General features: G+C 40.6%; 1 long non-coding RNA gene across 1 annotated transcript in view; it reads left to right on the top strand.

Annotated features, from left to right (window-relative positions):
• LOC134292370 (uncharacterized) overlaps positions 1 to 22,460 on the top strand; it is a 32,356-nt gene extending 9,896 nt beyond the window's left edge. Inside the window, exon 2 of the long non-coding RNA XR_009999610.1 lies at positions 22,203 to 22,460. This is a non-coding gene — a long non-coding RNA (uncharacterized LOC134292370). The remainder of the gene's footprint in view (positions 1 to 22,202) is intronic.
• The last annotated feature ends 3,032 nt before the right edge of the window (positions 22,461 to 25,492 follow it).

Here is a 25,492-nt window from a genome sequence, read left to right as displayed (position 1 = left end):
TGCCCAACAAAATCAGTATCAAAACAATGCATAAAACAATTAAAACTATTAAAATACAATATAAATTACAATATATAAATTTTAAACCTTTATAAGCTTATATAATATAAAGTTTGCAGTTTGATTGTTCAAAGAATCAAAGAATTTGGGAAAGCATCTGGCTTGAAAATAAACAAACTTAAATCAATCGAGTGGGACCTAAATAAAGACAAATTATTTACATATTTGACAACAGCAGCGAGAATGGTGTTCGCCAGGGTCTGGAGACAACCCGTAATCCCGATGAAAGAAGAATGGATAAAGCAAATAATAGACATTATGTGTATGGACAGATTAACTTTCCTGATTTCTAGAGCACAAGGTGCATTTATAAAGACAATGGATTGGACACTGTTAAAGGAATGGATAAAAGAAAACAACATCAAGATATTAATTGAATAAAAGGAAAAGACAAAACACCACCCTATGACAAAGAGAAGAGGGGGTGTATACAGGTCTGTAAAATACTACACAGAACTACAGTACAGTCTCACTTATCCAACACTTGCTTATCCAACGTTCTGGATTATCCAACACATTTTTGTAGTCAATGTTTTCAATACATCGTGATATTTTAGCGCTAAATTCAAAATAACATTACTGCATATTGAACTACTTTTTCTGCCAAATTTGTTGTATAACCTGATGTTTTGGTGCTTAATTTGTAAAATCATAACCTGATTTGATGTTTAATAGGCTTTTCCTTAATGCCTCCTTATTATCCAACATATTTGCTTATCTAATATTCTGCTGGCCCATTTATGTTGGATAAGTGAGACTCTATTGTACTAACAAAGCTAACACTATAAAGAAGAATGGAAGCAACAATCCCCCCCCCCATTTATCTATTTCCCCTCCCCTCCCTGTCACTCCTAATACCCCCTCTTCTCCCCTTTTTCTCAATCACTTTCCCTACTCCTCCCTGCTCCCTTTGTTTTTATTGCAATCTGTAAAACTTTCAATAAAACATTATTTTTAAAAAAGTTTGCAGTTTGAAATCAACTTCATCTCACGTTCACAGTCAATATATTAAAATGAAACAGTGGAAATTTTGTGCTTTTGGTATCATCTTTTTCTTTTCCCCCTAGCGTTCTGAGTCCGGAATCCTGTTCTTAGGACCCTTATAAGGTAAAGGTTTTCCCTGACATTAAATCCAGTCATGTCTGACTCTGGGGGTTGGTGCTTATCTCCATTTCTAAGCCGAAGAGCCGGCGTTGTCCCTAGACACCTCCAAGGTCATGTGGCTGGCATGACTGCATGAAGCGCTGTTACCTTCCCGCCAGAGAAGGTACCTATTGATCTACTCACATTGGCATGTTTTTGGCAGGAGGTTGGCAGAAGCTGGGGCTAACAGTGGGCGCTTACTCCACTCCCGGGATTTGAACCTGCGACCTTTAGGTTTGCAAGATCAGAAGCTCAGTGCTTTAACACACTTCGCCACCGGGGCACCAGGCCCCATATACACTGCCCTATATCCCAGGATCTGATCCCAGATTATCTTCTTATACCAGATTATATGGCAGTGGGGACTTATATAATCCAGATAACCTGGGATCAGATCTTGGGATTCAAGGACAGCATAGAAGGGGCCTTAGTGTCAGAAGAGAGCCAACAACTCATCAGCACAGAAAGCAATTCCTAGTTATCTTCAAGGTTTCTTAATTCAGATGTATATTTTAGGCTAGGGAAATAAGTGTTGTATTCATGCTGCTATTGAAAAGGACAGAAACCATTGATAACTCACTCCAGGTCACACACAGAACTGCTAATAGATTCAGGTAAAGAGGTGTCACTGCGGGTGTGGAGTGTTCCTATCACACTGGATGATACCAAGAGAGGGGATGATATCACAATGACTGTTTTGCCCAGACAAGGCACCCTGCCTTACTCTCCACTTGCTCCAGAGAGTACAAAATGGGCAATAGGGAGAGGATCTCCCCCTTCCTTCCTCTCCTCTTTCCTTCTCTCCCCAGCAGACCTAGCTTTCTTGTCTCTATCTTTGCTCCTACAACCCCTGGTGCTGAACCATGCACCAGCCCAATATCACAGCATTTTCCAAATGAAAACCAGCAGTAGGAGGTGGGTGCTTGAGGGATAATGACCTGTGCTGACTGTATTTCTCTCCTGGGAAAAGAGGCCAGCAATTGCGCTGCGGGAGAAAGGAAGGAACTCAGGACCCAGTTGTTTCTCCACCTGTGTGATTGCAGGCTGCCTCTCCCATGACTAGTCTTCTCATGCTGCAAATCCAGCAACATTTGCTCCAGAAAATTCTGCTTTCTGTAAGATATTTTCAGCACACAAGGGTGATATAAATGTAGCCTTTCCTGACTCCCTTGCCAATTGGAAACCATTCCATATTTCTGTATTCTATCCTGATAGAATGGTGCTCCATGCTGTCATGCTGGCCACATCACCTTGGAGGTGTCTACAGACAATGCTGGCTCTTTGGCTTAGAAATAGAGATGAGCACCACCCCCAGACTCTGATATGACTAAACATAATGTCAAGGGGAAACCTTTACCTTTACCTACCCTAATAGAGTGCCTCTTACCCTCTGAACGTATTTTGGACACCTGACTTCTCACTTCATATATGACAAATATTTTTGTGTTGTCAAAGGCTTTCATGGCCGGGATCACAGGGTTGTTGGGTGTTTTCTAGGCTGTATGGCCATGTTCCAGAAGTATTCTCTCCTGACATTTCGTCCACATCTATGACAGGCATCCTCTGAGGTTGTGAGACACCTCAAAACCTCTGAGGATGCCTACCATAGTGTGGGCGAAACGTCAGGAGAGAATACTTCTGGAACATGGCCATACAGCCCGGAAAACACACAACAACCCCACAAATATTTTTGTTGTAGAATTTTGAACATTACTTTGCTTACATCAGAAATTAATGGGATGGTCCTGCAGTTCCTGGTGTCCCCTTTCTTGGAGATTTGAATGTATATGGATGAAAGAAATGGTTTTAGGGTCCACTGGGTGGGCACAACTCAATGCAGTTCACAACATAATCCATGGCAAAATTCAATGCCTCACATGTATAAAACATTGCATATCCAATAGACAACATATAACAATAGATTAAAACCATTAAGAATATAAAACTATAACAACAATCACAGACCCAACATAAAACCTTTAGACCTTGTGTCATTCCCGGTGTATCTTTAGCTACTTCCATATTTCCAGATTTCTGTCATTCATTGAAATTAAAGTGATAAAGACTATATGATTTATCTTAAACTCAATTTTATGCCAGGAACTGACTACAGATGTTGATGATCAAGATGTTTGTTTGATCAAGCAAAGGACATCTGTGGCTTTTGTAAATTTTTCTTAACTACTGAATATACTCTCCGAAACCTGCATTTTCAGAAAGGGATGATGGGGAAAAGCACTGATGAGAACTTATTACAGACATTCTTTACCACAGATGGTGTCGATCAAACTCTCATTTTAACTTCTGGTCTGTAGACACCCTTTGTCTTTTTCCAGCCATGCTGAGTGAAAGTAACGGATGAACAGATCTAGAGAACCAATTCAAAACAGAACCAAATCCTGCTGTCTATTGTCCTGATTTTTACCAAGGGAAGTAAGAGATTCACAAAGCTGCTTTCAGTTATAACACAAAGAACTTTAGGAAATTGTTCAGAAATCTCTTGCAGATTGTCTCCTTTGTCAATGGCACAGCAAGAAGGCTAAACAATACCTTCCATTGCTTTGCCTATGGAAGCTAGAAACCTACAGTGGAGCTTGGAAACCTATAGTTGTTTATCAGTTAAAAACAAAAAGCCATCACACGTGTGTGCGTGCACGTGTGCATGTGTGCATGCCTTCAAGTCACCTATTGACTTATCATGACCCCATGAATTTCATAGGGCTTCTTTGGCAAGGAATATACAGAAGGATTTTTGCCATTTCCTTCCCCTGAAATACAGCCTGCAGAACAAGACTCTGTGTTATATATCATCTTGTACAGCTTCATTGAAGCAACCTTTTCTTGAAAACCTGCAACAACAGAACTACACATTCTTCCTGAGATATTGTGTGATTCAATAAGAAATACCAAGGATATTTCCATTGCATCCCTTCCCTGCACATCAGTCATATTTTTAAACTCTTCCCTTCAAATTGGATCTCCATTAGTCCAACTACCAGTGTGTGACTTCAGAAAAGGTAGCAATAACATTTAAGATACAAATATCAGCACACAAAAGTTGTCTATTCCTGATACATGGGCATGGGGCAGCCCAAAACTACTTCCTGGCTGAGATGGACAAGAGGCACTCCCTAGACTGAAAATCCTTTCTAACAGTATCAATGGTTTAGACTGCTATATATAGCAGTCTAAATTTTAAGACAGATCCTATAGCACAGGGGTTCTCAAACTTTTTCAGCCGTGCAGCTCTTTTTGAAGCAAAAGTTTCTCGTGGAGCCCCAAGGAATGTGTGTATATTATATTACATATTATATATAATGTATATATATCAGGCATGAGCCAGGCTAGTGGCAGATGGATGGAGAATGTTTGTGTGAATTAGTTCACACAGTGCAACAAAAAAGGAAAGAAAAAACAATACAATATCTAAAATGAAAAACAATTTTAACCAACATAAACAGTATTTCAATGGAAGATCCCCAGGGCCATACAGTCCAAACCCCTTCTGCCATGCAGGAAAAGCCCAATAAAACGCCCACAAACAGATGACCACCCAGCCTTAATAACAATAACAATAATAATGATAGCAGAAACCCCAAAGACCATCCAATCCAACTCCCTTTTGCCATACAGGAAAAACACAATCAAAGCACCCCCTGAGTAAGGGGAGGAAAATAAGGGTTTGGGAAGCAAATAAAGGGGCGCGTGATGAGAAAAAGAGTTTGGGTGGTGAGGGAGGCAGGGAAAAAAGGGAGAATACTGCTGCTACTGCTGCTGTTTCTGGCAACTCAAAACTTTAATTTCCCTGCATTTCTCAGGAGTAGGAAAGAGAAGGAGGTAAGAAGCAGCATGGAGCTGAGGAGCCCCTCACTATTTCCCGTGTAGCTCCAAGGGCTCCACAGAGCACAATTTGAGAACCCCTGTGCTTTTAACTAACAGAAAGTTCATGAGCTATCATCCATATCCTCCAACATCTGATAAATAAAACAGTTGTCTCATTCTACCTAATGATAAAACCAACTCTGTATTGATTTTAGCTATGAAATATAATCTGGAATCCTATTGGTTATTACCAACTAGAGTAAGCCCATTAAATCAATTATTGCGCAATTAACCAACACATTGGGAAAGCCAAAGTGATCCATAGGCTCTACTTTTAGTAAGACCAACAATAAGACTTAGGCCATCCTATTGAATGTGGTCCTCCAAAGATAGTGTGGACGGCCAGTAGACTGAATGTAGTATTTGATTATTAATGTGTGCTGGGAAAATTGTGTTATTTCTTTCTCACAACCACCAAGGATGGTTCATGCAAAATATTTTGCATCATGCTTATGCAGTCAGCTCAAATTTTCAAACAATTTTCTTTTTAGAGAACAAAGGAACCAGGATACTAGTAGCAATAATTCAGCTACAACACATTTCCAATTGCTTGGGAAATGGGAATTGCTGTTAGCTGTATTATCTGACAGTTCACAAATGAAATTATGTATTAAATCTGTATGGGTGGTTGAGATCGCTTGCATGTAGGAAGAAATTCTTTCTTTGAACTACTCTGTTGCTTATCAGGGTCCCTAAACTAGCATTTGTGGAATGAATGAGATGTGGATTTTTACACAAGATGCGCTATCTTGGAAACAGTAGAACAAGCCCGTTTCCGTAAAAGTCAGCAATCTATTTTTCTGATAATTGGCTGTCTGTGGCTTAAATATGTCCAAGGGCAAGAAACCACAAATGCATCCTTCTGATAGTGATGTACCTGCTTCTTTCATGGTTATGTATCTGAATGGATTGTAGGGTGCCTATTTACCAGCTAAATAAAGCATACACTTGTGCAACATTGTATGTATACAGAAATCTCAAAATGAATCACAAAAGGATGTTGTGATGATCATGATGCAGATTCAAAAGTTCTCCTCTAGGAGGAGGAGAGCGGGAAATAAAAAAACTATCCTTAGGTTGCTCTCTAGAAAATGCAATCAAAACTACATTAAATTTCATGTGGGAAAAAGTACTTTATGTTCTGGCCCGAAGGGCTTAAAATATTTAAAAGATTATTAACATAATTAATAGTAACATGTGAGGTCTGCACTCTGTTTTCCCCTCAACAACTTGTTCTGGGATAATAAAAAACATGTTAGTAGGTGTTATTATTTGATTTTCTAAAAAATATAAAATTGCAATAACAAATCAGAGGTGGCAACTGCTCCATTTTAATCCATTGTATTGGATTTAGGGCTTTTAGTTCAGGGATGAGGAATGTTTGATGATTATATCTTCCATTATCCCTTGTCAACTAGGTTTTTTGGCACCAAAAAGCCTGGTGAGTCGGAACTTCCCCATATTTGGTAGAAGTCCAATTCTAAGGTCCCTTAGACTGATTTGTGGAGAATCTTCCTTCATTCCACCATTTCAACACTAACCCTCTGTTTAGCATTTTCAGCCCACAATTTGCCATGTTCTGTGGAAGCCACACTCTAAAACCATTTGTCTATTTATCTAAACTGAATAAGTTAGCACTTCCTGATTGGTAGTTCACTTCTTGTTTGTTTGAAAATCATACAGAAATGGCAAAAACAACCCCAAATTCCACCATTGGAAGCTGCAAATTGTCATTACTGGGCGCTCAACCTTTTAAATCAATTTTGACTCCATGCTGACAGAAATAATAGACAGCTGTTAGAAAAATCTGTCTTTTCTCCTGTTGCTGTATGTGGCTTGCTCATTTCATTGCAACGAGTCAGTCAGACTTCAAATGCAACCATTAGAACAGAGCTTAGAAATATTACATTTTTGGAGTATAACTACCAAAAACCTGCAGCTAACATGGACTCTTAAGGGAAAAAAAATATTTTGGACTTTTTCTAAGTCCTGTAACGGAAGGATGTTTGCACAAACTAAAAAGCAGATTTCTTCATTTGTAGAAGTAAGAGAAATATACAATTGCAGAGTTTGTTTCCAAAAGGTACCAAATCCATCTGAACAAATTTTACAGGATTTTTAAAAAAGTCCTGATATGCATTCTTTTGCTATAAAATGCAATTTTCCAAGCCCTGTACTGAAGTAATTCGATACATTTTGATAGTTTTGATCTGTATGTAATACTCTGTTCCTAACCAACAATGGGCTGCCACCTATAAATCTATTGTCTTTTGAAAGTAGACCAAGTGCCATGTACAACCTTAAGTCTAGTGCATGGCAACCTGGCCTAATAATGCCGTCTTCTTCATTATTATTACTATTATTATTACTATCTACATTATTATTTCTATCTATCTCCACTGGCATCTACACTGGGAAAGGGATTTAATCTTATTTTTATTTAAGTAGGCTCTTAGTTAACTAGCACCTGTGGGGATTAGTAAAAGCCAGATAAATGCAGTTTCTGGTTGCTTTAGAGCTACTATTAAAACAGGCCATTAATATTCTACCTCATGCTATATTGGCACCCCCGGTGGTACAGCAGATTAAACCACTGAGCTGTTGAACTTGTTGACCGAAAGGTCAGCAGTTCAAATCCAGGGAGTAGGGTGAGCTCCTGCTGTTAGCCCCAGCTTCTGCCAACTTAGCAGTTTGAAAACATGCAAATGTGAGTAGATTAATACGTACCACTTCGGCGGTAAGGTAATGGCGCTCCATGCACTCATCCCGGCCACGTAACCTTGGAGGGGTCTACTGACAACGCCGGCTTTTCGGCTTAGAAATGGAGGTGAGCACCAACCCCCAGAGTCAGACACGACTGGACTTAATGTCAAGGGAAAACATTTACCTTTACCTCATACCATAAACTCTGTATTATTTTATTTTTATTAAATATTATTTGTTTTTAATGTGGAAATACAGTAATTAAAAGCACGTTGAGACAAATAAAGACATGTCTAACTTAATTACAGTTTTTATCTTTTACTGTATTATAAGACAGCTTTATATGGTCATTGTAGAACTATATGATGCAGTTCAAATTGCATTATATCGGTCTACACTGACCATATAATGAAATTCAATTTGCATTATTTGGCCGTGTAGATCTAGTTTGAGAGTGAGTATGCATGAGTGTATTTTCTGTTTTGTCTTTCAGAAACTGGGACCCAAGGTCACTAACTATGAAATGAAGGAAACAAATACAAGTTAAAAATGGATTGATTGAATTTATTTATTTATTTACTTTATTTTTACCCCGCTCTATTTCACACCAAGGAGAACTCAGAGCGGCTTCCAATTTTGGCAAATATTCAATGCCTGGCAGATCTTAACACTTGAACTGGCTTGTAGATGGAGATAAGTAGACATTCAGACAAGTAAACTAGGCCAGAGCCATTTAGGCTTTTATAGGCTAAAGCAAGCATGGGCAAACTTTGGCCCTCCAGGTGTTTTGGACTTCAACTCCCAACTCAATTTCAATTGTGGGCCAGGAGCGACTTGAGAAACTGCAAGTCGCTTCTGGTGTGAGAGACTTGGCTGTCTGCAAGGATATTGCCCAGGGAGTGCCTGGATGTTTGATGTTTTACCAGCCTGTGGGGGGCTTCTCTCATGCCCCCTCATGGGGAACTGGAGCTGACAGAGGGAGCTCACCCACTCTCCCCAGACTCAAACTGCTGATCTGTTGGTCACAGACCTGCTGGCACAAGGGTTTAACCCATTGCACTATTGGGGGCTCAATGCTTGAACTAAAGCCAGCACTTTGAATTGTGCTCAGTAGTAGACTGGCAGCCAGTGGAGCTGATGTAACAGAGGGATTGTATGCTCCCTGTACACCGCTCCGGTGATCAACCTGGCTGCCGCCCATTGGACTACTTGAAGCTTCCGGGCAGTCTTCAAAGGCAACCCCATGTAGAGCACATTGCAGTAGTCTATTCGAGATGTAACAAGAGTGTGGACTACCATGGCCAAGTCTGGCTTCCCAAGGTACGAGTGCAGCTGGTGCACAAGTTTTAATTGTGCAAAAGCTCCCCTGGCCATTGCCGAGACCTGGAGCTCCAAGCTTAGTGAGGAATCTAGGAGAACCCCGAAGTTGTGTACTTGTGACTTCAGGGGAAGTGTAACCCCATCCAGCACAAGCCGTAACCCTGTACCCTGTTTGGCCTTTCGAATCACCAGATGAATGACATTATCCATATAATAATAATAATAATAATAATAATAATAATAATAATAATAATAATAATATAATTTTATTTTTATACCCCGCCCCATCTCCCCGAAGGGACTCGGGGCGGCTTACATGGGGCCAAGCCCGGTCATCAACAATATAAAAGCAAGCAATAAAACAAGCCAAACAACAATAAAATAAGTCATAAAAATCACATACAAAACATAATGATAAAATCCTGGATAAGATCTAGAGGAAACTAGGCCAAAAGTGCTAGTTATGTTAGTATCATCAGGAAGGGGTGGTTATCCAAATTGTCATAGCCATCAAAAGTGCTAGGGAAGGCGTACATACGGGACTATTAATGGAAAGGCAACAGGTCGATCTTACTAGATCAGTTGTCAAAGGCCTGCTGGAAGAGCCATGTTTTCAGGCTCTTCCGAAAGGAGAGGAGGGTAGGGGCAGATTAATAAGGAACAGATTAATTAAAATTGCAAACAACATTTAAGCAAGAGAAGTCATTTTTAAGAAACTACCTTCATTGATTGAATTCAAAACCACAGCTCAGGTGAAAACACCTCCGCCTTATAAAAGCACTTTGATATAGCAACTAGCAGTGATACTTTCAGCCCCAAATTCAGGTTAACCACTGCATACACAGGAGCCCCGGTGGTGAAGTGCGTTAAAGCACTGAGCTGGAGACCAAAAGGTCCCAGGTTCAAACCCCGGGAGCGGCGTGAGCGGCCGCTATTAGCTCCAGCTCCTGCCAACCTAGCAGTTCGAAAACATGCCAATGTGAGTAGATCAATAGGTACCGCTCCGGTAGGAAGGTAACGGCGCTCCATGCAGTCATGCCGGCCACATAACCTTGGAGGTGTCTACGGACAACGCCGGCTCTTCGGCTTAGAAATGGAGATGAGCACTAACCCCCAGAGTCAGACATGACTGGACTTAACGTCAGGGGAAACCTTTACCTTTACCTTACTGCATCCTTATATTCCTCAGTGACATCTAACTATACGATTTGATTGAGCTGGAAAAGCAAAGTTATCTATATTAAATGCTACCAGATCTTTGATTTGTGCCTAAGTGTGGTTCAGTTTTGGCTCTTTAAATTTAAGAATCAATATTCTCATTACATTAACTACCTAGGTAACCCTAGTAATGTGTTGGGTAATCATTTTAGCTTTCATAACATAATGGGCTTTTTGGTGCATGTTTATGCTGAAATCTTTCCTCCACTTGTATACATTACAGAAGTGTGCATGTTACAAGCAATAAAATCTGGGTGGGGAAAAATGTTCATTTGTATCATTAAGCACAGAAATCGCCACAGTGCCCATTGCTTGGGAGGGGGCATATGTTAATTCATTGTTCCTCATCTACTATGGTAAACAGATTGCTTATTTTAGTTTTCAAAGTGAGGCGATAGCAGTGTCGTGACTCTGTAAATAAAAGTACGCACTTCAATTTTCTACAAATGTTTAGGTACTTTACATCTGTTCCCCCTCCTTCCCTTGGCCTGGTTTTATTTCTCAAATATGAATTTCAATTTTAAAAGAAGTCGTAAAATCACAATGGTTTCTCTGCAGATCTATTAGCAATAAAATAGCCTACAGAGACTTGCACAGCCATGGAAAATGTACAGTGATAATAGGCTGTCCTGCTGTTACATGTCTTATGCAAACTTTACATCCATCACCTCAGAACCATCTATCCGCAGGGTTGGAGTACAGCAAACAACTTGAATAAGAAAGACCAAAAGAAGGAGAAACGATACAGGAAGCTCTATATACACATCATTAATCAGACATGATGAATTCCCAAACTCAAAAATGCATTTACTTAGAGTCAACCAAGGGGGGAAAATGCTGATCACATTTTGAGATGTAAAACTTTACATAAAATTAATCTCTAGAAAACTGGGGTCACATCTCAGAAATAAAGCTGATTTCCATATTCAGCTCCATTTGCTGTCATTGTTTCCCGTTGCTAAATTATGGAGAATTTGAATAACTGTGTAAACTCTAGGCTACCAGATTCTAAGGATAATGTATCAGGGAAATGTGGCAATTCCTAAGCAGAGATGGGGAAAGTTACCTTTTTAAGACAAAGGGTGTATTTACACTGAATAATTAATGCAGTTTGATACCACTTTAACTGCCACAGCTCAATGCTATGGAATCATGGGACTTGTAGTTTTACAGATCTTCAATCTTCTCTGCCAAAGAGTGCTGGTGCTTCACCAAACTACAGGTGCATCTACACTGTAGAAGTAATGATGTTTGACTCCACTTTAACTGCCGTGCCTCAATGTTCTGGAAAACTGGAATTGAAATTGAAAACTGGAAAACTGTCTGTAGCCTTTACTGCCAGGAAGTGCTGGTATCACACCAAACTACAGTTCGCATGATTCCAGAGCATTGAGCCATGGCAGTGAAAGTCGTGTCAAACTGAATTAGTTCTACGTTGTAGATGCACACCACAGCTCCCAGTACTTTGCAGTCATGTTCAAGGCTCACCCAAAATACAGACAGTTGCTGAGCACATTGTCCCGATTTCTGCCCCAGATTTTTAAAGCAGCAGAGCAGCTGTACATAATTAAGAGCACCTCAGATTGTCTGAAATGCAGGTGTTAGCCTTTCTATACACAGTAACATACACAATTTTGTATCATTGCTGACTTTGATATAATTGTCTGGAATGTCTCATGTCTATTGGCAAATAATATTAAGACTCCATCTGGCGCAGTGGAGAATCCATATTGGTGGTTTGGGGAGTCCATCACTAGCCACTGATGGGGTCATCAGGACATTAAATCCCAAAATTTACTCTGGACTTTAGCATAGTTCTGCAAGGTGCTGGGTCTATTTGTCTTTAACACTGGTCCCCAAACTTTGGTCCTACAGATGCTTAGGATTTCAGTTCTCATAATGCTGACATATTTATTTATTTATTTACAGTATTTATATTCTGCCCTTCTCACCCCGAAGGGGACTCAGGGCGGATCACATTATATACATATAGGGCAAACATTCAATGCCCATATACACATAGAACCGAGACAGAGACAAACGCAGGGGCAATTTAACCTTCTCCTAAGAGGATGTTTGATTCTGGCCACAGGGGGGAGCAGCTGCTTCATCATCCACTGTGACGGCACTTCCTCATTCCAACGTCGTAAATTAGTTGTATCAGCAATTTATTACGGTCTATGACCAGAATATATAGAAATGGGCACAGGTGCCCGAAAAGGGGAATCGCAGTTCCCATAAAAGTCAGATAAAAGAACAAGTTAAAAACATATTATAATAAAAACAAATTAAAACTAGACTATTAGCAGGGTAAGCTAATATCGATCCACTATGTGGCTCTGGAGGGGGATAGAGGGAGCATTTGCAGTCTTTCAGTTATAACAGATTGCTCTGGCTACAGGCCCTGTGGGGTCAGTCATCGTCCGTCTGATGGAAATTGCTGCCGCACAGAACCTGGCGACGCTATAGGTTATTGCAGAACAGGAGTCTGAGAGCAGCAGAAAGGTGTAGTATCTTTCAGTGTGGCCTGGATGTTTTAAAAGCTAAGGAGTGATGAAATTGATTCTAATATCTCTATAAAACATACACTGGAGGAGCACGTGCTCGATAGTTTCGATATGGCCAGACTCACAAGGGCATAGTCTCTCTGGAGCAGGGGTCTTCCGGTACCTCCCCTCCAGTACTGCCGATGGGAGGGCGTGACATCTTGCAAGAGTGAAGGCTTTACGATGATTAGGCACCTCCAGGTTTGTTAAATAAGCCATGGGAGCGATGGTATATCTGTTGTCTGCACTAATGTTAAAGATTGGAGAGCAAGCTAAATCAGATTGTGTCCAGAATCCGTTGTCTGATGTGGACCTTAGCTTGGTCCCATCCCATGCTTAGTAGATGTTTTTGAGAGAAGCCTAGAGTTGCGATTTTTGTTGCTACTACCTTGTTCCATGTAGATTGAAACTCATCTCTCAGAGTTAGCGGGGCAAGGCCACATGGTGAGTGAGACAGATGCAGCCAATAATTGAGAGTGGCTATCCATGCTCTCACCTCCACTTTCACGAGGCCTGTCTCTAAACGCAGGATGGCGTTGGAGACTCATCTGGGGACTTGCATTGTTGATCTTAAAAATTTTGATTGTACCTGCTCTAGAGGGGCAAAGTTTGGGTAGGGGCTGAGCTGGGCTCCATACATCATTTGCGCTATTGGTTTGGCCTCAAAGAGCTTAACGTAAATTATTTAAATTTGCCTCCCCACTTTATAAGTGGTACCTTATTTCCTACTTGACAGATGCAACTATCTTTCGGGTTGCTATGTCAGCAACGAGCAGGGGCTATTTGTTATTTTTTAATTGACGGGTGCTCACCCCGCCACAGGCTGGCCTCAAACTCATGACCTCATGGTCAGAGTGATTTATTGCAGCAGGCTGCTCACCAGCCTGCGCCACAGCCCGGCCCCAAGCTGATTAAGATTTTTTGGGAATTTAAGTCCCATATACCTAGAGGACCAAGATTTGGGAACCACTGGTCTTGAGCATAAATCTTGTCTAGAGACCAAAAAAAGGTTCACTCACAGAAGATGCCCGTATTTGGTTTTCAGAGATCCTCCTCTCCTCCCCATATCACTTATCACTCCCATTCTGTAGGATCATTCTTAAAAGGCTTTTTACCAAGGCATCTAAATACTATAACCAATTCAACATGCTGCTTGGGTGATATTCTGCTTTGTTTTTCCAATATTATTTTTTGGGTGAACAAATTTTCAGGCAGTTTATTTTTCCACATTGTGATTCCCACTATCAACCTGGACCATTATGAATATCGCCATCAACAAACTGGAGACTGGCGGAAAATCTGAGCTCTGTTGTTCTTTCTCACCAAGATGTTTTCCCTCTCCTCGCAATAATAATAGAGTTGCCAAAAAGGCAAGGAACAAGTTTAAAAACAATTAGTACATGTGGTGCTCATTCTTGGCTCATTCCACATCCTCATCTGCCTGAGAATACGCAGCAGTCCTTCATGAAAAATGTTTTTGAACTAATGAGGTATATTTGCATTCCCCTTAGAATGGATTTGGAATTTTTCATCTATGCTGCACCATGAAAAATGGATGTGTTTTTCACAGAGGTAATTTGAACATAAACCATCACATCAATGGAAAGACAACCTTTGCAGAAACTTTTTAACTTAGCTCATTCCATTTGTTTTCACTGGGGAAGGTCAGACTTACGCGGGGGATGTAAATTTTCATGTGCAAACCTAGATGCTGATGAGATTTGTTTTTGTAGATAATCTGTAGCAGAGAAATTTTTCATAATGTCACTGCAAAATAAATTAAAATGTTCATCTTCATATGGCTGGTTCCATTGCATTAAAATAAATGTTGCAAGCTCATTTAATTAGTATAGTTAGGAATGTCTCTTCCCTGCTTCACTGACTCTCCAAATCACAAGTTAATTTGTCAAAATCAGACCATTGTTTTTCCTTCATTCTTCATTACTGAAAAGACAGCCCCATTTAAATAAATGTTTATGCTACAGAGAGCAGAGCAGTGAACAATCCCAAATATTTTTATAAGCCGATGTTAGAAAAGTTTAGTGTTCACAGAACTATGATGCCTGCATAGGAGTGTGTGAGGTTATTGGATATTTGACTAGCTGGAAAGGTGTGGAATTGAGTGGGTCCCTTGTAAGTGATTGTGCTGTGTGTATCATCTCTCATGCCAGAGGCTCAATGCACTTGGGAGCCATTTCCTTCTGTGTTTTCAGAGACAACGGATGACATGAGACACGGTCGCTATAAATTACCCTAATCAAATCTTCCTCCTCAAGAACACTTGGTTAATCAATTATGCCACATTTTGCACTTCTAAGGACTACTTCTAAGGCATCAGGTAGTGTCGCTTCCTCAAAAGAGCCATGGAAACTGGAAGTGGCCAAAGTGCAGCAATGTCAGTGGGACAATAAGGCCTACATAGATTTTCAATTGAACTTTAAAGGAGCTCTTCAAGTGCCAAAATCTTGGTCCTCAGACACATTCAGCACCATGGCTAGCTCCTTCAAAGATCACGATTCAAAGCTTCTTTAAAATCTACTCATATCATGTATACTGGAACCACTCACCTTCCTTGGGTGCATGCAAGTATATCTAAATAAACTTCCTTTTTCAGTGCATTCCCAAGAGACACCCCTCATAAAAGCTATTATAAAAAAATAGCAACTCATAGAGTTAGAACAGACCACAAGGATCATTCAGTCCAATCCCCTTCCATGAAGAAATACACAATCAAAGCACTGTTGACAGCGTCTGTTCAAAAACTTTCCCAGAAGGAGACTCCACCACATTCCAAGGCAGGATATTCCACTGTCAAATAGCTCCTACCATTAATGTTTAGGTTGAATTTATTTTCCTGAAGTTTGAATTAATTGCTCCATGTCTTAGTCTCTAGAGCAGCAGAAAGCAGGGCTCTCCATATGTGAAGCGATCTTTATTTATATCTAGCTTTTCTTCCAAAAAAGGGACCCAAAGTGGCTTCCAACATATCAAAAACAATATAAAATCAACAGCAATTAAACACATATATAACATATGAAACATCAATAAAATATAATATAAACATAAATAGACATTTAATGTCCTTAAGTGTCTTGATATGGGCCTCAAGTTGCTGGATTCTCTCTTCCATTGAAGTAAGCTGTTTGCATTTGGTGCAGGTGTAGCTCACTAGATGTTTTGTCAAGAAGATGAACATCCCACAGCCCCTGCACGTGACTAGAACAGCTTTCCCCGCTCCATATCCAGGTGACTCAGGTTACCACACAAGAACTTTTACTGAACAGTGGTCCTCTTTCTGAAAATTTCTCAGTTCTCCTGTTCACTATGTTTTCCCAAGATTAGTGTTGATTAAGTACCCAGCCTTTAAACAACAAGAGACAAACACCCAACTTTCTATTGCACTCTAAAGGACAAAGAGTACCTCGAACTAAGATGGCTCCCTGTTGTGACTCAGCTGGAGTCTCAGAGTGACTCTGATGGGGATTGTGGGATTCAGGTTTCAGATGTTCAAAATGATGGGATTCAGGTTCAAGATGACTCTGATGGGAATTATGGGATTCAGGTTCAGAGTGTCCCTGTTGTGAGAAATACCACGTTTTATTGATTAGCCCATCGGCCGTATCAAAACATTTAACACATAGACATACATACAACATACAACATACAACCCGCGGTAAAAAAAAGAAGTTAAAATAAACAAGCTGTTAACAAGACCCCGTTCAGGTCAAATATCTGCATCACCTGCACAGTTTACCCCAATTGATTCCAGATATGCAATTCTCAGTTGTGTGGCTTTGAATAGGAAAAGGGCTGTTTTGTGTGTTATTTTAGGATTCTGGCCGGCCAACAAAAATGAAATTTTAATATGTGGGTCCCAGTGTGTTTTGTGAATAATGTATGGTCCGAGGCATTGGTGTCTCTCTTTCTTATACAATTCACAGCTGAACAAAACATGTGCGATATCCTCCACCTCTGATGCTCCACAAATACAAAATCATTCGTTGTATGGAACTTGATTAAACCTTCCGTGTTTGACCATCGTATCCAGCTGCTCAAAACGGGCTCTGGTAAATACCCTCCTGAGGTGTTTAGGCATTTCTGTCTTTAGATACCTGGCTGTTTGGAAAGTATGTTTAAAACGGCTTAACCATTTCAATGAGCCAGCTTTACTCAGGGTAGCAATGTCTTTTTGGCCTTCTATATCCAGTACTCGTTGAGCCACTATTTTTGGGTCTAGTTCTTCTAAGAGATTTGGATACAGAATTGGAAGTCCACAACTACTAATGTATTTTGTCAGATGAACTAGCCAAGAGGACTGATGTTGATTTTCTATCTGCTCTAACAGGCACAGTTTTGGCAGTCTATCATTTGCCATGGCAATCAATTTTATCCAGTACTTGTAGGCCCTGATTTTAGATAAGCCATCAACTGTGTATACTCCCAGTTCAGCTCTTACTGCAGCAGCTGGGGTCGTCCTGTGTACTCCTAGAAAACTTCGCAGGTGCTGTGATTGTGATTGCTCTAATAATGGTACCTGGTTTAGACCCCAAACTTCAGCTCCATATAAAGGCATGGGGGTAACCTTCGCTTTATACACTTTAAGAAGTGGGTCTAAAGATCCTGGTTGGCTGTGATTTGTTAATTTAAGCAGTTGGTTTACACGTACTCTTGCCCTGACTGAGCTTCTTTGATGATGTGGTAGCCAAGAGCCGTTCTCAGAAAAAACAATTCCCAGGTACGTGAAAGTGCAAACTTGCTCTATTGATTCACCATCCAGGAACCATCTATGTCTGTTATGTCGTTTGCCAAATACCATTATTTTTTACTTTGATTTATTAATAGTTAGAGCGTTGTTATGACAATAAGTGTTAAATCTTCTCAGCAGCCTACGTAGCCCGACTTGCGAGTATGATAATAAAATCATATCATCGGCATATAGTAGGATGTTAAAGTGTGTTTTACACAACTTAGGCATATGTACCTCTGGGTCCTTCAGCTGTTCGGGGAGATCATTTACGTATAAGCTAAATAACAGTGGTGCTAATATACATCCTTGTCTAACCCCTTTGTATGTTTCTACACTGTTTGTCATGGCTCCTTGCGTCCCGAATCGCACTTTCAGGAAGGTGTTTGTGTAAAGTGCTTTGATTAGTGCCAGCAGTCTGGGTTCCATATTGAGATCAGTTAATTTTTTCCATAACGTCTCTCTATTTACAGAATCAAATGCTGCACTAAGATCTATAAAAGCAGCATACAGTTGTTTCCCTCTGCTGACATATTTTGCAATTGTATGATTTAAAACAAAGCAATTATCAATAGTTGATCTATTCTGCCTGAAGCCAGCCTGTTCTTCAACGAGGATATGTTTTTCTTTTTCCCAGCATTCAGCTCTGTTCAGGAGATATCTGGCATATATCTTGGCCACAATATCAATTAGGCTAATTGGCCTGTAGGAACCAGGGTCTTTTTTGTTCCCTTTTTTGTAAACCGGGACAACTATAGCCATCTTCCATCCAACTGGAATCTGGCAGATGTTATTTATGTGTGTAAATAAGCCTGCTAACAGGGGGGCCCACCAATCCAGATGTGTTTTAAATAGCTCAGCGGGTAAATAATCTTCCCCTGGGCTTTATTGGTCTTCAAATTATTTATAATACATCTGATCTCATCTTCTGTTACTGGTGGCCAAAGGGGCAGGGCTTTTATTGATAGATCTTTACCTCGTGACTGTGTCTCTGTAGGTTCTGTGGAGGCAAACAGGTGGGAGTAGTAATTTTCCCAGTCCTCTGCAGGAATAGGTATGTCAAATGTAAATTTCCTTTCCTTCAAAATTCCAGCTACTGTGTGCCAAAAGATAGCTGAGTTGTGACTCTTAGCTGAGCACTCAAGCCCTGACCAGATCGAGACTGTATGATTTTTCTTTTTTGTTTTTATAAGTTTCTTATATTCTCGTCTCAGGGTTAACATTTCTAATTGAGGATTTACAAGATGTTGTCCCTGAGCACGTCTCATTGCCAATCTCAGCTTTGTTCTCTGCAGTTGGCATTCTTTGTCAAACCAGGGCGCTCTGCTCAAGTAAGGACCTTTAGGAGTGGATTTTGTGACAAGATGTTCCTTTAGACTACCACAGATATTTGTAAATGCATTAGAGACTGTCTGCCAATCTGCTGAGTGTGACTGAATTATTGAGTTCCAGTTTGTAATATCCTCTGTTTTGAGGCTATTGGCTATTGCTGTCATGTCTACTTTGGTCCAGGCAAGTCTTTTGTTTTGTATCACCTCAGTGTTGGCCATAATCCAGTTATCATTCCTTCATTATTTGGTCTTAAATCTGAGGGGCCCAAGAATTTCACACACACTGGTTGATGGTCACTTTCTTCCCTCAAAAGTACTTTGATCTGTGAAAAAAGATTGGCCTTGCCTGTTGAGACACATATAAAATCTAAGGCACTGCTTGTATGGCTAGAATGAAATGTATAGGGGTATACATAATTATAATTATAATTATTGTTATTGTTCTTACCTCCTAGGATTTGTAAATTGCACTTCAAGATCAGTGATGCCAGACTTATACCAGACCTATTGATCTTTTTGTCTCTTGAGTACCATTTTGGGTGATTTTTAATAAAATCATGTGGAAGGCCACCATATTGGGCTAGATCATGTATAGATGGGCCTAATTTAGCATTAAAATCTCCAAGTAAAATAATTATTGCTTGGGTATACGCTACTGTTAGTTCTTCCACTATTATCTCTAGCTGTACCCAGGCATCAGGACTGTAATAGGAGGATGTGAATGGTGGGATATAGACATTTATCAATATAAGCTCCATTTCTTTATAACTAAACTTAATGGCCAATATATTGTGGATATCATTCCCCTTGCACAATCTCTCCCCTTGCCACTGTAATTCCTCCTTAATACATATACATAGGCCCCATGAGGCACGCCCTTTGTTCCCTCTTTTCTGAGCAGGTGTGTGCCAACATTGAAATCCAGGTAATTGTATTGGGTCAACCCCTTCTACCAGCCAAGTCTCTTGTAGTGCTATTATCTCAAAATCAGATAAGAATCTCACCAGTTCACAATCAACAATCTCTTTCCAGCCAGCTACATTCCAGGTTACAATCTGGATTGGTCTTACTGTCTCTAAGTGTTCTGGTTGGCCAGGTTGTATGAGTATTGAAGATTCTGACAGTCAATTCGTGTCTGAGACTGGTGCGATGCCACCAATATCCCCATTGAAAACACAGTTGTTGTGGGGATCTCTTTTCTCCTTTCTGGTTTGCCGCAGATGTTGTAGTTGTTGTATTTCTTCAGCAGTAGTATTATTCTGTCTTGATGTTGAGGGTACACTCATTCCTTCCCTGGGAGGTAGATCATGGATAGGGGGTCTGCTGTCATCCCTCCTAGGTACCAAGACCTGAATTGGAGACAAGGTGGGGGTCTCGTCCTCCTCATTCAGCTCCAGTAGGTCATTAACATTAACAGGGCCCACTTCTAAGTCCATCTCAGCCTGTGGGGACTCATCAGTGGACATTAAGCCCACCAATGGCTCAACCATGTCCCCTATGGTGGTCGCTACAGTCTCAAGATGATCCAATCCAAAGTCAATGTCTCGCTGATCACCACAGGTTGCACTGCTCAGGATCGTAGACTGATTCTGTGTTGGTTTACTGTCAGCCTTGGCTGGACTGGACTGTGGCCTATTCCTGCCAGAAGTCTCCCTGGGGGCTAATAGGCTGGGTCTGCCCACTTCCACAGGCATGTCATCACCATGCATGGGAGTTATCAGTGGGCTGATGTCCAGGTCACGGAAAACCCTCATGGGAGCTATTTGGAATTTAAGCAGGAAGAGCTTCATCTTCATCAGCATAGATGGTAATGTTGATTGTTCAAAGGTCATTACGATTTTCTTATCTGCAGATACTTGGGGTAGCCACTCAACTTTAAGCAGGTCAACACTTTGGGGGTGTATATGTAGTAACTGACCCAACGATGTTCTAATAGCTCTGAATGACCTCCATCTGCCCTTATTTATGTTGTTATGAGCAATTCGCAGCATTATCTGGTTTGCTTGTAGGATCCTATTACATTTAGTAGAAGTAAGTGAGTAGCCCCTAGTTGCCTTTGTGCAAGGCTTTTCGTCCGTTGCCTCCCTTCTGGGCCCCATGCCATCAGCCTGAACTGTGCTTTCTCTTAGGGCCGTATTCCTCTGGACAAAAGAGTCAAAAGACAGTCTGAGCTGCTCAATCTGATTTGCTACATTCTTTAGTTTATCAAAAATAAATGTCACTGTTTTAGCAGTCAGTAAACATTGCTGCATCAATGCACTGGTGGAGTTCGTCTGCTGCAACAGCTCAGGTTGTTTTAACTCAGTAATTAGTGAGCTTGTTCCAGGCGTATCTCCTCTACACAAATCCAAGGACACTCCTTCTTGATATGCTGTGGAGTTGTTACCGGAGTTTCTGTTTTCTTTATCCAAGGATAAGAAGCTGTTATCGGTAAATAATGAGTTCAATTCTGGCATACTCACGGTTACCACAAATAGATCATCTATCTTGAGTTGTTTAGAAGGTTTTTGATGTTTTAGTGTCTCTGGGCTTGTCCTTGTCTGTTTCTTCTTGTTTTTTCTTATTCCCCATTTGCAGAGGCAAAGATTAGTTGCGAGAGATGCGATAAAATAAAATACTAATAAAATAAGGCAAACTTTAAAACTTTAAAAACATAAAAACAACAAAGATACCGGAGCTCAATTAGGCACGTCTGATTACTCCGGCGCCATCTTGGACTCCCCCCTGTTGTGAGAGATGAGGAGCAGGGAGGCATTCCCATGGCAGGGAATGGTGTTGATGATACTGGAGATGATACCGAAGCTAGCCAGGTGCAAAAGGAGGACAACTCTCAATTAGATAGCATGCAGACAGAGGCTGCTGCTAATGAGCTGTCTGATCTTGATGAAATGGCATCTCTGGATTGTGCTGGCTGTTTGGAATGTTGGGTTCGCAGGAGTGTCAGAATAGCAAACAAAAAAGAGGTCAGAGGCCAAAGAAATGCATTCATGCTATGCAGGGAATATTAAAGGGTGTGCTGAGAGAGAAATCTTTGTCAAAAGCAACCTCTCGTTTGAGTTAGAAGCAGCTCTTGCTTTCTTGGATTATCCTGCAGCTTTGTGAATTCAAATTCATGGGAGTATGTCATGTATTAATGGAACCTTGTTTTATGCCTAAGGGTTTCTTGGATTATTATGTATAGCCTTGGTTTTGCAACAATCTTTTGGATCTTTACTTTTGCTTTTTAATAACTATTTATTTCCTGTTTCCTAATAGACTACAAAAGACTTCAACCTGTGTACAGCCTGGTGTGTTCAGCAAGGTGAAACTAACCTGAGGTGTGACACTCCCCTTCTTCTTCAGCTGCTGGAGCTAAACTGCTGGCTCCACCCCCAGAAAGGTCAGATGTCCTAGCTGAAGCTCCACTCCTTGAACACATTGTGATAGCTATGTCTGATGATGCCAGATCTTGGATATTTACTGTAAAATTTTGAAATATTTTTTAAAAATAAAGTCATAATAGTGAGTAATGGACACAGTTCAGCCCAAAATATGGCAAATTCAGTAAACCATTCAGTGTACAATTGTAGTCTTCTTTATCTCCCAGGTTTCAGGGAGAGTTGATGGAATGGAATCAATGTATGTGGAGATCTTTTTTGGTATGTAATGAAATGAAAGGCATTTTCAAATAGTCATCAGCTATATAGTCAATATCATGTTCTATTTCAGGAAAGCTGATATTCCCTGGAAAATGTGGCATGCTTCTATTTCCCTAGTGTCTTCGATCAACCTCCAACAAAAGCCAGGGACATTATTTGTGGGAGCTGCCACATTGCTTAAAACAGTCCTCCTAAATGAAGTGCTCTAAAATAAAGAAATTATGAGGCACCTGTCCCTTTTCCTTTCCAACATGCCTTTTCTTATGGTTTACCTGTCTGCCTCAGTTATTTCTTCATACAGCTTGTCACCTGGGCTACAAAATGAAGCACTAACATTCTATTCATTAGGCTTCTTGGCACAGCAATATGTTAGTGTCTTTTAGAATCTATTACCACTATGAATCTGATGATGCTGTGGTCTGGAGGATCAATCTTACTTTTCTGGCATCACAATACCCTTGAGACTAGCTTTGTGCCATTAATAAATTATGTAATTACCTAGAAACTTGAATCAGCGTGCAACTCCATGAGTTCCTTGCAAACAGCACATTGTTCCACAGTGTCGAGTGTCTTGAGTTGATGGCATATTGGAGAGGATTTATTTGTATGCAAGACACTGATGTTTCTAGGCAGCTTAACACCCTTCCTTTCATCTGTATTTTTCAGGTGACAAAGGTATCTGAAAAGCAAAGGGAGAAGAATTGTGTAAGACAGAGTACTTGAGGACAAGTGATATGCCAAGTCCTGGCATTTCACATTCTCTCTCTTTGATATATCCTTACTGAAGTTTGGAAAAGTTCCTTTTTTCCTAGCACTAGTCATGTTGACTCAGAATAGTCTGAAAAATACGCTCGTTCAAGCTCTGATCTCTCTGACTCAATAGACAGAGAAAAGAGATGGAGAAGAGGACTTTGGGCCAAAGCAGGTCCTCATAAGAATATTCCTATTGAAACTAATGCGACTTCTATGTAGGGAATAGCAAGTATCATGGGAAGAACACGCTATTCAGCCCTTTGTCTTTTTTGTTAAACGATTTTAGTGAGCCAACCAATTAGATTCACATGGCAACCAACTCCATTATTATTAATTCTGTTGTACACTGTCTCAAGCCACAAGGAGATGTGGGTAATAATAATCATAATAATTTCGTAAACCTTTTGCAAAGACCTAAAGATGTGGATTTTCCAGTGTGCTTTTGAGTAAGCAGTCCCATCAGATACTCAGCCCGCTTACAACTCATTATCAGTTATTGCACTTTATCACTGATTTTTGATCGCCCTTATACCTCCGGTATAAGGAGCCCCGGTGGCAAAGTGTGTTAAAGCACTGAGCTGCTGAACTTGCAGACCAAAAGGTCCCAGGTTCAAATCCCAGGAGCAGAATGAGCACCCGCTGTTAGCTCCAGCTTCTGCCAACCTAGCAGTTCGAAAACATGAAAATGTGAGTAGATCAATAGGTACCGCTCTGGCGGGAAGGAAACGGCGCTCCATGCAGTCATGCCGGCCACATGACCTGGAGATGTCTATGGACAATGCCGGCTTTTCGGTTTAGAAATGGAGATGAGCACCAACCCCCAGAGTTGGTCACGACTAGACTTAACTTCAGGGGAAACCTTTACCTTTACCTTTTATACCTCCTAGGAGCCCTATTCAGAGTTCTACACAATTTTACCCCCTGAATGTTTAGTTGTGATTATTGTCCTGGTTTTAATTCTGTTGATGTGTTTTATTGTTTTATGTAGTTATAATGTTTTTAATGGATTGTTCTGTGTTTTAACTTGTGTTGTTGGGCTTGTCCCCATGCAGGCCTGTAGCGAGGGGGGGCGGGGTTAGGGGTTCAACCCCCCCCCCCGAAATTTTTCAGGTTAAAAAAAACACCTGGTTTACTCATGAATTTTAACTGGTCTAAGTCTATGAGACGTAAAACATTAAGAGTCTCTCCAGGCACTATCTCAAGCAGATATTGACAGGTCTGAACCCGGGGGGCGGGGGGGGGGGGTCAGGGGTTCAATCCCCCCCTCCAATATTTTCAAAACCCCTCCCGAAAATTTTTTCTGGCTACGGCCCTGTCCCCATGTGAGCTGTCCTGAGTCCCTTTGGGGAGATGGAGGAAGGATACAATAATAATAATAATAATAATAATAATAATAATAATAATAATAATAATAATAATAATAGTTATTATTATAATTGAAGATGATGATGATGGCTAGGCTAAGCAAGGTCTGAATTTCCTTTAGTTTTCTGAGTGTTGTTCTTTATTTACTGTCCTGATTTGAGAGGTTTTTTTTAATACTGGTAGCCAAATTTTGTTCATTCATGGTTTCCTTCTTTCTGTTGAAATTCTCCACATGCTTGTGGATTTCAATGGCTTCTCTGTGTAGTCTGACATGGTGGTTGTTAGAGTGGTCCAGCATTTCTGTGTTCTCAAATAACATGCTGTCTCTAGGTTGGTTCATCAAGTGCTCTGCTATGGCTGACTTCTCTAACGGAGTTAGTCTGCAGTGCCTTTCATGTTCCCTGTTCTGTGTTTGAGCAATGCTGCATTTGGTGGTCCCTATGTCGACTTGTCCACAGCTGCATGGTATACGGTAGACTCCTGCAGAGATTAGAGGATCCCTCTTGATCTTTGCTGAATGCAGCATATATTGGATTTTCTTAATCGGTCTGTAGATGGTTTGTAGGTTGTGTTTCTTCATCAGCTTCCCTATGCGGTCAGTGGTTCGCATGATGTATGCTAAGAACACTTTTCCTCTGAGTGGATCTTTACTGTTGTGACTTTCTCCTGGTCTTGAAGGATAATTTCATGGGGTGGGGGTATAACACTTATTGGGGCAATGCCCTAATTTTTTCCCTAATATTCACACATCCTTCTGTATGTTTTTCACATGATTTTCAGGATCAAAGA

Source organism: Anolis carolinensis, chromosome 6 (assembly GCF_035594765.1).
Source record: "Anolis carolinensis isolate JA03-04 chromosome 6, rAnoCar3.1.pri, whole genome shotgun sequence".
NCBI classification, from domain to species: domain Eukaryota; kingdom Metazoa; phylum Chordata; class Lepidosauria; order Squamata; family Dactyloidae; genus Anolis; species Anolis carolinensis.
The sequence above is the reverse complement of the archived record's forward strand: the minus strand, read 5'-3'. Positions and strand labels throughout refer to the sequence as shown.